Source organism: Empidonax traillii, unplaced genomic scaffold (assembly GCF_003031625.1).
Source record: "Empidonax traillii isolate 1590-97213 ecotype Southwest subspecies unplaced genomic scaffold, ASM303162v1 scaffold149:size904812, whole genome shotgun sequence".
Lineage (NCBI taxonomy): Eukaryota > Metazoa > Chordata > Aves > Passeriformes > Tyrannidae > Empidonax > Empidonax traillii.
In genome coordinates this window covers 528,709-538,447 of record NW_020955342.1, presented here as the reverse complement: position 1 = coordinate 538,447, position 9,739 = coordinate 528,709, and positions in this window count along the sequence as shown.

Here is a 9,739-nt window from a genome sequence, read left to right as displayed (position 1 = left end):
GGGCTTATGGATGCTTGGCTACATAATACATAGTGTGTTTGAATTTATGAGATTTGGAATTATTTCAGGGTAAAATCTCACAAAGATGTTTTTTTTAGAATAGGCCTACATGTTTAAAGGGCCAGAAAACCAGAAAAGAGGATACACAAAACAGGAGTTATTCTTCGTTATTCAAAATATTGTATTCAGAATGGGAGAACCCTTCCTTGCTGTACTTTTCCATCCTCCTGCAGAACGGAGTCCGTGAACCCCAGGGTGCCCTGAGTTCAGAGAGCACATCCAAAGGGGGGAAAAAAGGACTATTTGCCTCCTTCTTCTGTGTCAAGTGGTGCCCTGGCCTCTGTCTGCTGTGCTTTGAACTCCCTGGCAACATAAATCAGGATTTCCCAAGCTGTGGTTGTAGCCCACACAATAGGGTTGAGTTACTGAGCATGTGGTCGCCTAAAGGCAGGCAGATCCCGTAGGCAGGGGCAGGCAGGGAGGGAGAGAGGCAAAGTGCCTGGTTCCTCAGACCTCACACAAAATGCAAATGCATTGCCCTGATTTGATCACAGGGAAATAAGGGGAAATAATGGTGCCCTCCGGGCCAGCCCTGGGTAGATTCTCCCCCACCTCTGCCTTTCCTGGCTGCCCAGCTCCAGCTCCACTATGCAGTAGATGGCTTTCCTGGGGATAGCAGAGGAAGAAAAGACCAATTTCCTCCTGAGCTGGGTCCAAAATCTTATCACATCAGAACTCATGCCCTGTTTCCCACCTCTGTCCTCATCTGGCATCGATCTAATAGCAACTCAGGTGGAAGATGGACATCTCCATACACTGGTGCCATGTGCTCCAGTTCCCTGTGTTAGCCATTGGTGGATCACACCAGCAATAAATAAACCAGCTCACATTCCTGCCTTCCTGCTTTGGGTCTCCATCCCTCTCACCCACCCAGCCACCCACCACTTTTTGCATCACCAGTATGATCTTCTCACTGCTGGGACCGACACCTGCCTGCCAGATGGAGATAGAGTTGATCAACGGCATCAGAAGTTGCTGAGAGCAAGCAGACCTAGCTGGCTGCCTGGCTGGTGAGATAGATGGACAGACAACTTCTGTGAGTTTATGGACCTCAGTTCCTCAAAAATCTGAGCTAAAAATAAGTGTTTGTGCCAGGACAGTGGCATTTTCTATGATGATGTGAAAAGGTTGCTCTGGGCTCACTGCACATTTTGGACAACTGAGAATAAAAGGTCAGATGACACATATATCCGGCAATAAAGATCTTCTCATAACACAAACTTTCTTATTTCTATGGCTGACAAAGAAATCCGTTCCTGAGCATGGAAGCAGAGTCACAGAAAATAAGGATGGAAAAGCCTTTAAATGAGTTTAAATATGAGCACTCACTGCCCCGTGCCCCCAGCCCAGCCCCAGAGTGAGGGTCTCTGACTGCTACCCACTGACTGTGCATTCACCCTCCCTCCACACTTCTGGTGCTTTGGGGAGCCTTCCAGAGACATCCTCATGGCCAACTGGCCCTCCACTCATGCAGTACTGGGTCACAGCTTACCTACTGCCCACACTTGCTCAGCTTTCTTGAAAAGGGTCAGTTAAGCCTTATTTAGCTGATCCTCCCTTGCAGAAAAAGCGGTGCACTGTTTGAGCCCAGGACAAAGCCTGTTCTGCCCTTTTTATCCATCTTACTTGGGAGAGGATGGATCAGTAAGGCTGGGATGCAGGACTTGCCCTTACATCCCTTTCAAAGGGACAGCACAGCTGCCTGCCAGGCTCATGCCAGCCCACAGTATATCTGTGGGATGTTCCTGACTTCAGAAGAAGTGATCATTCTCTTGCTGCATTTGCTTCTGCTCTGTATGACAGGGTCACAGCGTGCAGGTGGTCCCCAGCCCCATAAGTTGCCTGCAGCGGTAGCTTTCTGCTTTCTTCCTCCCACCCCACTTTCCAGAACAGAGAGGGACACCCAAGGGTGCTTCCCAAACTGCACACCTACAACACCACACAGCAAAGATGAGCAGGGATCTGGGGGAAAGAGTCCATCCCCTCTACCCCAAGGATGACTTATGCCAACCCTCCGTTTTCTCCTTGGAGGAAGACACAAGAAGCTTTTCCCTACAAGGTGATGACAGCCTTTTAGATCTATGGAGTAAAAGAGATCAAAAAGCAAACAAAAAAGTACCATTGAGAGACATGAGCCAAGACCAGCATCTCCCGTGTCCAGTCACAGGGTCAATAGGCCAGCAGGGGCAGCGGAATGCTGGGGCCATGCCAGCAGCAGCATGCAGGGAAGGGCCCAGGATTCCCTCTGAAACTTGATTCAGGCAACTTCACTTCAGCAAAGTCTGTCCAGGAGCCCAAATGCTGCCTTCTCTTCAGAGCTCTGGCCTTCTCACAGAGCTGTGGCTCTGTGCCGCTGCCCACATAGAAGTGTCAATTAATTATACTTTAAAAATAGATGGGCAAAACCCAGGGGCAGTTTCTGAGACATGGAAGTGGCCACTGTTCACCACTCTTCTGCTTTTCACGCTCAGTGCTGCCAGGGATGTTTTGTAACTTCTCCTTTTTGCCTCTCATTGCCATTTGCTGGTACCGGAGATGCAGCAACGCTTTGTGCAGAGCAACAGGGAACAATTACCTGCAGTCATCACATCCAGCTGTGCTAATCTCTGCAGGCAGAGCATCAGCATCCAAGCTGCCCTTCTGATTTGGAGCAGTCCCTGCCAGCATTAAATAGCCAACAAAATAAAATTTTGTGTCTGAGTAAAATACGCTCCTGGATGATTTCCTCCCTCCTTCTCCCTCTTTCTCATAGTTTTTAGGAGGTGAAGCATATGCTGCACCCTGACACTCATGTGCTGTCTTCAGGATGCTCCTCTGTAGCAGGAATATGCCCAGCTGTTTGGGCCAGACTAGGGCACACCAATGGGCTTTCTGTGTTTCTGAAATCACAAAAGGATACATGGCTCTGCCAGGAGTCACTGTTGGCTCCTGGTGAGAACCGGGGACACCAGAAAATAGAAATGGCTCAGTCAAATGGCAGGGACGAGGGTAAATTTCCCAGCATTGAAGTAGAAGCTATAGCTGAGAGATTTTGCTTTTTAGCCAGAATTTCACCTGAATACAGCCATCCTCCTGGCTCCCCTTTGACATGAATCTCAGTCAACATCTCTCTCCTGTAATTGGATAATTATGTCAATTATGAGGGCGAGGGAAAATTTTCAAGCTTGTAGGTGCCAACACAGCCTCCTGGAGCCAACCTCTCACCACACAGCCAATGCCTGTGGCTTGGGAAGCCTTCTGCATCGAGGATGGCACTCCCCCCTTAGAGAGCTGTGCCAGGACAAACCTATGTGTGCACTCATGGTCCATGGTTGGGGAAGGGCCAGGGCTGAGCTATGACCCACTCACCCCCTGCTCCCTGATTTGGAGGTGCCTCTGAGTCTGTCCGAGCCCACTGATGCTCAGGGCTGCAGCAGTGGGACACTCTGTGAAAGCTGTGGTGTATGCCTCGTGCCTGGAAGTGATCCGAGTCCCACCCCACGTTCCTGCTGCAGAGACTGGGAGCAGCACTGCAGCAAGCTCAGCCCTGCAAGGGGCTGCGGGGATGGAGACAAGGGGGCAGCAGCAGCCCCTGGCACACCCCCAGAGGGAATTGAATGGAGATAATGAGGGTTTTCTCTGGGTGTTCCATAAACACTATACCAAGGTATAGCCTAAAGTCATCTCGCAGCTCAAAATCCATCTAAACAGTAGCCAAAAAAAGGTGGAGGGAGTAAAAGTGTCTTCAGTTACCTCTGCTGCTGGTGCAGGACTAACTGGGATACAGCACTGCTGAGGGGAAGAGCCAGGGGCAGGAGAGGGACCTGCCTGCACCCTCCAAAATAAACACTAGATTTCCATTGCATGGGCTTGTAAGTGAAGCCTTAGAGCACTTGGGGTCAGTTGTAAAGAAGGTCTTATTCATTCATCAGGAACTGCATTCTTGTTGTTCCACTGATGGCAAATGGTGACATGGCAGGGGCTGGAGTGGCAGAATGAATTGCAGCTTCCAGGGACTGGGCTTTGCTGCGACAAAAGAGGAAAATGCCTCTGAACCAGCAAACTGAGCTGGGGCACGGGAATCTGAAGGTTTCTTTCACTGCACTCAGCTCAAGCAGCAAACCAACAAGCTCAGCAGTCTTCAGGAAGAGCAGTGAAGTAACTGCAGATAAGTAATCTCAGAAGGACAGGAAAGAATGTATTGATCTAGGGGCTTGGAGACCACTTTCATGCAGAGGAGGCACAGGAAAGCCAGGGCTGTTTAGCCAAAGCCACACAATTTTTTTGAAGCTGTGAGATATCTGCCAGAGGAAAAAATGTCCTGGACGGGAAACGAACTGCCTCCTGCTTCTGTCTCATTACCAACATACTTTTTTTGGCAGAATCATCTGAATTTGAGACGCTGTTGAGTGCAACAGAGAAAATAAATTACCCTTTTCAGACTGACCTTTCTTTTATTTACCTTAATATGGATAGCCTGCCTCGCTGAATCTGGAGGTCAAAGGTGTTTAAGTATGCAGAGATCTTCACCACCTGCCACACAAAGTCACCTTCATTCCAGGCAGGGCCAGAGAGAGGCTTTCTCCTACTCTCCCCAGTGCAAGCTCATCATAGTTTTCCTCCTCTGTCCCAGCAGAACATCATCAGAAGATACCACCGCAACTTTTTTTCCTCCCATCCTCCCCAGGGCTGCTTTGAAAAGCAGGACTAGCTTTTCCATAGTGGCAACCAGTGTGTAACTTCTCCCTGTTTTTAAGTAAGAAGGCTCCTGGAAGAATTATGAGTAAATAGCTTTTGGACCTAGCCATCAGCCGCATCATTTGATATCACTATGCACACTGAGGCAATTTTTAATTGAAGTATTTCTGGGTTTTTGTGATTGTCAGGAAATAATTTTGAAATAGATACACATAAATGAGGTTGGGGCTGCGGCACGCGTGGGAGGGTAAGTAATGCACGAGGCTATAGTCTGTAGCTCCGACAATAGTTCAGCATTTTGTGGATCTTAGGACCACTGGATACTTCAGGCTGGAAGGGGCTCAGGAGGTCTCTAGTCCAGCCTGCTGCTCAGAGCAAGGTCAGCAGTGAGATCTGGCCAGGACACTCAGGGTCCCAGAGGGTCTTAAAAGCTTCAGAGGACAAAGAAATAGGGCACCCTCCCTGGACAACCCACTGCAAGACCTGGCCACCCTCACAGTGGACATTCAGTTTTGTAGCAAAAGGACATTTTCAGCCTGACTTCCCTCAGCCAGGCAGTCCCCTGGTCTTTGTTGTTGCAGAGGGACAGGGCTTCTCATATGTCACTATTGAGTTTCATGGAGTTCCTGATGACCCATTCCTCCAGGCTGCCTAGATCTCTCTGAATGGCAGCATAACCACAGAATCGGAGAACCATTAAGACTGGAAAAGACCTCCAAAATCAAGTCCATGCTTTGACACCGTGTGAACGAAACCATAACACTAAGTGCCACATCCAACTGTATCTTGAACACCTCCAGGGATGGCGGCTCCACCACTTCTCCAGGCAGTCCGTTCCAGTGCTTGACAACCCTTTCAGAGGAGAATTCTTCCTAATGTCCAAACTGAACTTCCCCTGGTGCAGCTTGCGGCTCTGCCTTCTTGCCCTGTCGCTAGTTGCCTGGAAGAAGAGACCGCCCCTGACATGGCTACAACCTCATTTCAGTGAGTTGCGGAGAGCAGTAACGTCCCCCCTGAGCCTCCTCTCCTCCAGACTAAACAAACCCAACTCCTTTAGTCACTTCTCATATGACATACTCTTTAGAACCTTCCTCACCTACGCTGGCCTCCTCTGGACACCCTCCAGTACCTCAATGTCTTTCTTGTAGTGAGGGGCCAGGACTGGAGGTGCACCCTCACCAATGCTGAGCACAGGAGGACAATCTGCCCTGGTCCTCCTGGCCACACTGTCATGATCGATCACCTCAGTTCAGTGTCACCTGCAGACTTGACTAGTGCTCTCTGTTCCATCCTTCAGGTAACTGGTTAACAATGTTGAACAGGACATGTCCCACGATAGTCCCATGGCACCCTGATTACTGGGATGTGGCAAGAGCACAACCCATTAACCTCTGATCACCCAGGCAGATTTTTAGTTTTACCCATCTGGTTATCCAGCCATCCAGACCTTAACATCCCAACTCAGATACAAGAGTATGTAGGACTAGTCACTCCATGATTTTCCCAGAGAAGGGGAAAGAAAGGGGTGACCAGCCTGTAGTTTCTGGATAATACTTTCAGCTGTTTGGAATATTTTTTCCCACCAAGATGGGTGCAACACTTGCTTTTCTCCCAGTGTTAGGAACCTCACACAATCTCTATGAACTTTGAAAGTTAGCGCATCATCTCCTGTACTTATGGACTTGTGATGCTACACTCAGGTGAGCATGGTGGCAAATCTTCCAAACCTCTTAAATTGTGCTCTTCAACACAGCAGAGAGTAGGAAGAGGATGGTACATTTTAAAAGCTTTTCTCTGCTAAAGGGAATACGTTTTAAATCAAATATTAATGTAACTTTCCAAGAAGGAGGACCATGTGTAAGACTTGTGAAAAAAAACAGTGTGTAGATTTGAACGGCTGTCACTACCAACTTCTCCTCTCCTCTTCACAAATTTTGTTCTCTTCTTAGTAATTATTTAGCAGTGTACTAACAACAGTCTTTGTGAGACCAGTGGCTTGATTTCTAAGATGGTGGACATGACAAAGCTGTAGGAGGAATGACACAGAACAGCACCACCTGTGAAATGGTACTATAATCACCTAGACAGATAAAAATGTCTGCAGGTCCCTTTCATAGCTGCATCTGCACCATGGACAGAGCAAAAGAACAAGTCATCACGAGAAAGACCTCTCTCCTCTTCTAGTCCCTTGCAGGAGGTCCTCAAAGGAAAACTGTGGGAGGGGAAGACTGACCCAGCCTGCTGACTCACTCAGGCATCCAGAGGGATCTGCCTCCCACAGGGACTTGACTCTGGTCTTGAAAAAGACTGAGATCTCCTACATTCAGAAAAGGAACAACACCTTTCAGTGAGAAACTTTCATCAGAGCTCTCACCATGTTTGCTACAGGCCAAATGAAAAAAAGAAAAAATTACTGGAATCGACAGGAAACTTTCCATGAGCTACTATGGGAATCAGGTGGGGCCACATTTCTCAGTACCTTTTTCTTTTTGCTACGCCTCTCCATTGGCAGTCCTTGGAGACCAGCCAAGTCTGCTTCCTGTGCTCCTCATTTATCAGCATACACCTAAAAATCAATAGCCTTGCACTGGCTACTTCTGGTAGTGCATTATCATTTCCTGCAACAAGGATAGCTTGACAAAATGAAGTCTCAGCTAATTAAAGTTTGTAAAACAGTTGTGTTGACACTGGGTCCCAGCACTCTTTAGGCCATTTCAAACAGTTTCTTCTGGAGGAGACTCTAAGAGATCTTGGCTCCTTCACCAGTCCTTTTTCAGTTGCTACCCTTGTGTAGTGCCCAGGCAGGACACACTGTCTCCCCTCCATTGATAGGAATTGCTTTGATTTGAAAGATACGAGTGTCATCTGGGTTCAGTGGGCTGGCAGCCCTTTGCATCACTGCCGACACCAAGGCAAGGAAGGTTCCATCCACATGCAAATTTCCCATCTGTTAATGCTGAAACCTCCCTCACTGCACATGTGGTCCTTCATGTAAATGAGAATTAGCCTTTCTGATTTCCAAAATGTTTGCAGCAGAACAGACCTGCTCAGAGGAAGCAATTGCTGAATGATTCCCAACGGTTGACTAAGGCAGCCCAGTCACACCTTGTAGCCTTTGAAATCAAAGAAAGGAAAGGAAACTGTGCAGCAATTTTCAGTTTGCTGGTAAGTCCCAGGGTAGTCTGGGCAGAGGAAGACTGAGCAAAATCTATCAGGCAGCTGTAGCTCTCAAACAGTCCATCAGGCCAGTTAGGCTTGACAGATTTATCAGACCAATTTGCACAACAGCATCATGCAACAAATGAGCTTCAAGTATTTATATAAGGTGGATCCTCAGTTTTTCAGACAGATGAAAAAAAGCACTGAGAGACCAACACAGGAGTAAAGCTAAATAGGGCAAAATCAGTACAACCTCCATCCCTGTCTGCCTTTTCCTAACAGGGATATTATGTCAGCTTAGAGCTGTATTCATGTGCTCATAAGAAAATCTCTCACCCCTTCTCAACACGTGGTGAATATTGTCCTGCAGGTTGGCATAAGACAAGTGCAAAAAGCCCAAAAAAGACAACGCTCTAGAAGAGGAAACTAAGAGCCTGGCTGTGAGACAGCTGCTAGTGAGAGCAGACAGCCCTCTGGTTTGGTCCTCAGTGTTCCGGTATGATAATTTACACCCGCCCAAACTCAGTAATCACATGATGCACCTACACAGCAGCCCAGCATCGATAGTCTAAAGCATTTCATGTATCATCTCAGAGTGCAGCAGTCTTATTTCCTCCTTCCTCATGTGTTGTGCCTATTGCAGTTCTCAGCTATTTGCTCTGAACCTTTCCTGCGACTGCTTTGTAATGGCTGCACTAGCAGAGCAGCTATTGCTCTGCACACAACTGCATCATAAAGATGCCTACCTCATATGAGGAGATTGACTCCTGCTGCTGCAGCTTGGCTAACCAAATTCTGCAGCTGCCACCCAAAAAAAAAAAAAAAAGAGTATGAAAATACAGACCACTGGTACAGGACCCACAGGGAGATACAAAATGGGAAAATTATTGTAGGGTTTTCCTAAAGAAGTTCAGAGACCTGCCCATTCATGGTTTCTTGATAGCATCTGAAAACCTGGCAGTCTCATCTAGGGTCTGATCCAGACCCAGAGTTGGTGGTGATCTCTACCTCTGTCTGTGCTTGGGCCAGCAGTCTCAGAAGGGAGCAGTGATGGAGCAGGCATGAGGAGGAGATACATCTCCTTGGCACAGCAGGATTTATGGTCTAGTGCTGACAAGATGTTATATCACATAAAAAGGCAATTTTTTACATTGATGAAGTGAATTCTGTGCTTAAAATAGGTGTAAAGGGACATCAGACAGAAAAAGAAGAAATTTTTGTTGAACTTAGATTAAAATATTGTGGCTGGATTTTCAGTCTAGAAGTGAATAATAGCATTTATTACACACTTCTTTCTGCATCTTTAGTGTATCATACAAAGCTTTTTTTTTTTTTTTTTTTTTTGGTTTTGAGTAGAAAAATACTGTTTTTATTACAAAAATTGGACAAAAAGTCAAACTACTTTTACAGTACTGCAAAGGTCACTAAAAGGGCCTGCTCTGGTAATTATCATTTGGTGAGACCGTATTTTCACCTTTAAGAAAACATCAGTAAGCACAAACACACTGACACAGGAATGGCAGCAGGTACAAGAGAAAAAATCCTGGTCTGCAAGTCTGTGAGTTCCGTGTGAGGACCTGGAAAGAACATCAAATAAAAAGCCAAGGCCTCTGCTCCCCACACCAGTCACTTCTGAGCTTCCTTATGAAACCAGCTCTTATCCCTTAGAGCATTTCTTAACACAGAGCTCTTTTCACAGATAGAAATTGTACTTCTATAAAGAAACAAGCTTGAGAACCGAAGCTGTAATGGACTATCAGATGTCAAAATTCAGCACCTGTATCCAGGGATCGATAGAGCCTCGATATGACAGTCTGCAAAATCCCAAAGTGCTGGAAGCAGC